The sequence below is a fragment of the Vipera ursinii genome (genome assembly GCF_947247035.1).
Source record: "Vipera ursinii genome assembly, chromosome: 9".
NCBI lineage: Eukaryota > Metazoa > Chordata > Lepidosauria > Squamata > Viperidae > Vipera > Vipera ursinii.
Window position 1 is genome coordinate 10,416,372 of NC_139523.1, and position 6,006 is coordinate 10,422,377.

Here is a 6,006-nt window from a genome sequence, read left to right on the forward strand (position 1 = left end):
ACAAATTATGCCTAGCTGTTTACAGTGATTCAGGATAGTATTGTTTAATGTTAAGCAGAATTTTGCATTGGTTGCAGATGAAAAATGTCTGATCATTTTAAAACTCCAGTATCACTCAATTTTACTGGGTGGTCTTGAAGCAATTAAATTCTTGGTCTAATGTTCGAGAATCTGAAGAATCATTGGACAACTTACATATCTAAACTCTTTTGATGCAAATACCGGTATGTTAATTTAGAAGGAGGAAACCAAAGGCTGCCAGAGTAAACCTTAGTTTGACTATTATTTTAAGAACAAAAAGCCAGATGAAGTTTCCCACAATGTGACTTCATTCTTTTTTTTTAATTTTTTATTGCTTTTATGTAAACATATATATAAACAAAAAAATACATATAAAAAACAAGACATAACATAAACAATACAATCAACAAAAATACAAAAAGAATACTTAACTTCCGTTATTCCTAATCTTTCTAATCGTTTTCAGGTGACTTCCTCGGGTCCCCCCTATCTGCATTTCTTCGTTAATCATCATTAGCAATTTCTATTTCATAATTTTAAATCATATTTAATATCTATCTATTTAATTTCTTATCATTTAACAATCATTGTTTCATATTATCCTTAATACTAAACATTAAACTCTAAAGCTACAACCTATAAACACTTCCAAGTCCATTTCAAACTAGTTGATATAACAATATTTCTTCAAATAGTCCTTGAATTTCTTCCAGTCTTCTTCCACCGACTCTTCTCCCTGGTCACGGATTCTCCCAGGCAGCTCAGCGAGTTCCAGATAGTCCATCATTTTCATCTGCCATTCTTCCACCGTTGGTATTTCTTGTGTCTTCCAATTCTTAGCTATCAAAATTCTTGCCGCTGTTGTGGCATACAGAAAGAAAGTAACATCTTTTTTGGGAATTTCTTTTCCGACTATACCCAATAAGAAGGCTTCTGGTTTCTTAATAAATGTATTTTTCAAAACTTTCTTTAATTCATTATAAATCTTTTCCCAGAAGTCTTTTACTATGGGGCAAGTCCACCACTTGTGGACTTCTACAGTACAATGTGACTTCATTCTGATAAGAAATCAAAACAAAAGTCAAAATACTTATTCTATAGAGAAGCATTGATTATTGACAGTAAAATGATGAGGATCCTGTCCTCTGCATTTGTGAAGTTGTGTACTTAGTTCTCTTGTTGCTGAAGGATTATAGAGCAATGTGATGAGAAACTCACAAGCTGTGAGGTTTGCTAACACTCTGTTGTAGAATGTAGAGATTGGGGTCTCAGCCTTTCATTGCCTACTACATGCTCAAATGTTAGTAGGGAGTCCCAGCTAAAGAGCAGTGAAAATGCTGGCTGCACTGTTTGATTCCTCCATAAGGAAAATAGATGCCACACACCTTGGCAGTGTATGATTTGGGGCCATGTGATCCTCTACCTAATTTGAAATACCTTCTGTAAAGGGGAGAGGGAACTTCTAATGTACTGGACATGTTCTTAAAAATTCAGGGAGATACTCAGGGATGTATCTTTGAAAATAGTCATGGATCATGGATTTTGGACATATTTCTGAAGTTAGCCCAATTGAGGTACCTTGGTTGAAAGGTTTATTCCTATGATACAGCATTTCATCCAACTGTAACTAAGGTTACAGACACAAGAGTTTTAGTATTGCATGCTCAGTGGGTTAGGACGTTGAGCTTGTCAATCAGATGGTCGGCAAATCCCGAGTGCCGCGTAACGGAGTGAGCGCCTGTTACTCATCCCAGCTTCTGCCAACCTAGCAGTTCGAAAGCACGTCAAAATGCAAGTAGAAAAATAGGGACCACTCCGGTGGGAAGGTAACAGTGTTCCGTGCGCCTTTGGCGTCTAATCATGCCGGGGACATGACCACGGAGACGTCCTCGGACAAGCGCTGGCTCTTCAGCTTTGAAAGGGAGATGAGCACCGGCCCCTAAAGTTGGAAACAACTAGCACACATGTGCAGGGGAACCTTTACCTTTAGATAAAAGGCAGATGTTAATATTTTCCCCACACAGATGTCTTTGTTGTGATTTACCTTGTTGTTAGGATCGCACAGGCACTTAATGGGCCATTTAGAAAACAGAACAACTGGCCTTTAGACTGATTTGCTACAATTTTGTATATTCTCTCTCTGTCCTTCACATGCTTTGTAAGGGCTTAACATATTCCATGGAAATTCATAATATTTCCAGCCAGGTGATGTGATCTGTATTATCTTTCAGCAAACTTTGATCTTTTTATTTCTATTTAGGCTGATCAGGAAACAGAATTATCACTGCTGTTGAAGCTGAGGTTGGTTTAATTAGTTCAGAATCTTGCAAGATCAGTATTTTGCAAGTTTCAAGGTCAATATAAGGAAGGGAATCCAGTCTTCATAAAGGAAGAAATAAATTCCTGTCTTTTAACAGCTGCAGCAGGAAGATGTTCAATCTGTGAAAAATGCTTTTGGTTTTGTTGTTTTTTTAAAAAAATATTGCATATCTTTGCTTTTGTGTATTAGTAGGGCTTCATTGTACAGCCAGTACAGTATATATAAGGAGAATCTGAATGAACAATTGACAAAATCATTCAGATGTGGAGTCTGCCATTGTGAAATGCAGTTGTTTTCCCAGTTAACACAATTCAATTAAAGGGATAAGCAGGGGCAGTCTTGCAAATCATTAAACAGTCAGGGCTGATTTAGGCCTGTTCTGCCTTATATAAATCTTACAAACTTTGTCTCCCTTTTACTATGACAGTTTTTTTCTTTCTTTCAGAACTGTAAATATTTACTTACTGTTTACTCACACATAGCTCTTGTTGCCTTTCAAGGGTATTGTGCTATTATCTTGCCAGCAAGCTGCTAAGCCTCTTCTGCAGTTAAAAATAAATAAATGGCCGTATTCATGTTTGTGAAAATACACGAGGTGGAAGAGTCTTTTGTGAAATGGAGCTGCACAGGCCACCTGGATGAGGAACAGAGATGAATACCCCGGCACAGCTCCAAATAAACTTTGGACTTGCATGCCAGTAAGGAAACCTCGTGATGGTTTCAGTATTCCTTTTTGTACATGAGACTACAGTGTTTGCTGTGCCAAACTGGGGGATTCTCAGAGTTCAAGTCCACACATCTTAAAGTTGCTAAATTTGAAAAACACTGAACTATCAGGAAACTAAACTTGACTGGAAATTTCGGGGTGGGGACCAGAAAAGCAACACAAAGAAACCAATTATTATTATTATTATTTTAAAAAATCATCGAGATGTCCATAACAGGATTTTGAGCTTGACTTATGAGAGATCTTTCATTTCCATTAAAGAAGAGAAAAATGAAACATTAAATTGAAATGAAACAGTTCCCTGCCCGCTTTTTATAAGCGTTCCACAAAATCAACCTTTGCTAGACTGGATGCCTTTGGGGTGGGGGGGAGGTGGAGAGAGAGAGAGAGAGAGAGAGGAGAGAGAGAGATGGTATAGTATGTGGAATGCAGCCCTCTGTGGAAAAAGAAAGCTGCCTATGCAGAGAGTAAAAATAGCTTGTGGGCAAACATGCTTGTTTTAAATCTGCAGGAAGGGGCATTAGTTCAGCAATGAAGGAAAAGAGAATTTGGGCACATAGTCCCTCCGGCTTCAGTTTTAGGCCGAGGAGAAGCTCAATCAATAGGCCCATTCATTTAAATGTAGAAAGTAGTCCTTTGGCGGAAGGCCGCAAGCCAGCAGAGCCAGCAGAGAGTTAATCTGCTTGTGCAGGACTCAGCTTGTGTAGGAGGGAGTCAGAAGGCGAAGAAACTAACATTGTGTGCCCTGCAGCCCTTCCTTTCTTCATAATGAGTCCATGTTGAAAACCAGAAGCAAAACTTATGTCTTTTAATGAAATCTGTCCACCTGAAAACGTGCTAGCAGCTTCCTTCCAATGTTTGGATAAATAGACTAACCTGGTCCCTCCTACTACATTAAAATGTAGTTTCTGAGAAGAATTGCCAGTGTGTGTGTTTTAAAGCGCATTTTACTTGTTGCTTTTTTAAAAAAAAATCCAATTCTGGCCTTTGGGGGTGGGAGGAGGTCCTGTTTGTTTGAGTGGCAAGAAATTTTCAGCAACATCAAGATCAGTTTCAAAGAGAAGCCATGTTTGAAAGGCCACCAGGAAGAACGTGGATGCTCACCATGGGTCACTTATAGCCGTGAACAGAAACACCCCCCCCCCCAATGTGGTTCCAATGTTCTGATGGCCACAACCACCATCATCACTGCCCCTTGGTTATTTGACTGCATTTTGGGTGCTTGGCAATTATGGTGTTTTCCAGTTTTGGGTAAAAATGTTCCATAATGAACAATGCATTCACTTAATAACGGCTGCAACAAAAAGTTGTAAAATTGGGCCAATCGCCTGATGATCCACTTTACAACCATCACAACTTATGACCGTAATGATCAGGCTCTGTTTCTTTCGTAAGTCAAGGCTGCCTGTACATATCTTTGCAAATAATGGATATAATCTAAACAGAAAAACATGAAGTCTCCCACAACACAGAGAAATTGTGAGCTGGAATCCCACAACCTCTTTAAGCCCACCTCCCACAACTGGGACTTGAACCAATAGAGTACCTTCCCAATGTATTGGTTTCAATTCCCAGGATTCTTAGCTAACACATCCTTTGCTAAAATCCCTATCCGGAGAGCAAGGCCTCCTCAAGGGAAGTGGCATCAATGGTGAGATGACAACATACTCCAAAAAAAAAAATGACACAATAGTCACACATGAATGACATGTGGCCCCATCATAGCCAGTGCTGGACACTTATTCTGGGACCGTCTTGTAAGAGTAAAGATTTTCCCTGTCCAGTTGTTGCCGATTCTAGGGGGGGGCGTGCTCATCTCCATTTCTTAGCGGAGGGAGCCAGCATTGTCCGAAAACCCTTTCCATGCTCATGTGGCCAGCATGACCATACACTCACTGAGGCTCATGGAAAAAAATGGTACCTATTTATCTACTTGCATTTGCATGCTTTCAAACTCCTGGGTGGGCAGGAGCTGGGACAAGAACAAAAGCTCACCTCATTGCGCAGCACTTGGGTCTCGAATTCAGGCGATCTATCGGCTTTCCATCTGACAAGCCCAACATCTCTAACTGCTGAGCCACTGCACCTCCCGAGAAGGTTGCATTAAGCCTAAATTAACTTTGAGCAGGATATAATTTATTTAACCACTCTTAGGCAAGGAAAATATGGCTTCTCTTTTAAGTTAGATGAAAAGTCTGTGACTGCCGGGCCCATGTTCTGATTTGGGCGGCTGTCCAGGCACAACCAAACTGACAAGCCGTGGCCGTTTGTAGGGGCTGGAGGGGTAATTTACTGAACAGAAGCTGTCTTCCTGCTTTCCTCCAGAGGCCTTTTAAAATTATGTGTCCGTCCTCTGCAAAACATGGTCTGGGGAGATTGTGGCCTCCAAGGCTACCTAGGAACTGGATCCAGCCACACCTGAACTGGAAGCCAGGGAAGTTTCTTCCACCTGTTCATTGGACAAAGCGGATGATTTATCTCCTTACAGGTTTACCTGGGAAATGGGGAAGTGACTTTTATGTCCTCTTGCTGCAAACCTCTGGGGACTCCTGCACCAAAAACTACAGCAGAAAAGCGCCTAGCTCTCTTGTAGATACTTTTAACATTCCCATTTCGCTTCTTCACCCATTCCAAGACTGGCCCTCTTGCTTGTAAAGTAAAATTTTCTTTTGATTGTGTGTGTTGTTGTTTTTTAAAAAAAAAATTTGCTGGCCACTCGCAGACTAGTCCTCAAGATGACATGCCAAAAAAAAAAAAAGTTACCTGGGTAGAACCCAGATGCTACAGCTGTGGGGCTCCTGGGTGATTCCAGGCTTGGTGAAATTACCCAGCGCCGTCTCCTGTCTCTCTGCCTACCCATCGGTGGTTGGGTCATTTCAAAAGCTAATAAATGCTTGGGCTACATTTTTAATAAGTTCAGCTCTTTCGCGGGGCGGAG

At 40.6% G+C, this 6,006-nt stretch overlaps 1 protein-coding gene across 1 annotated transcript in view; it reads right to left on the reverse strand.

Moving 5' to 3' along the window:
* The window catches only part of STPG1 (sperm tail PG-rich repeat containing 1), a 226,672-nt gene that overhangs the window by 94,786 nt on the left and 125,880 nt on the right, over positions 1 to 6,006 (reverse strand). The gene's annotated exons all lie outside the window — the stretch shown is intronic.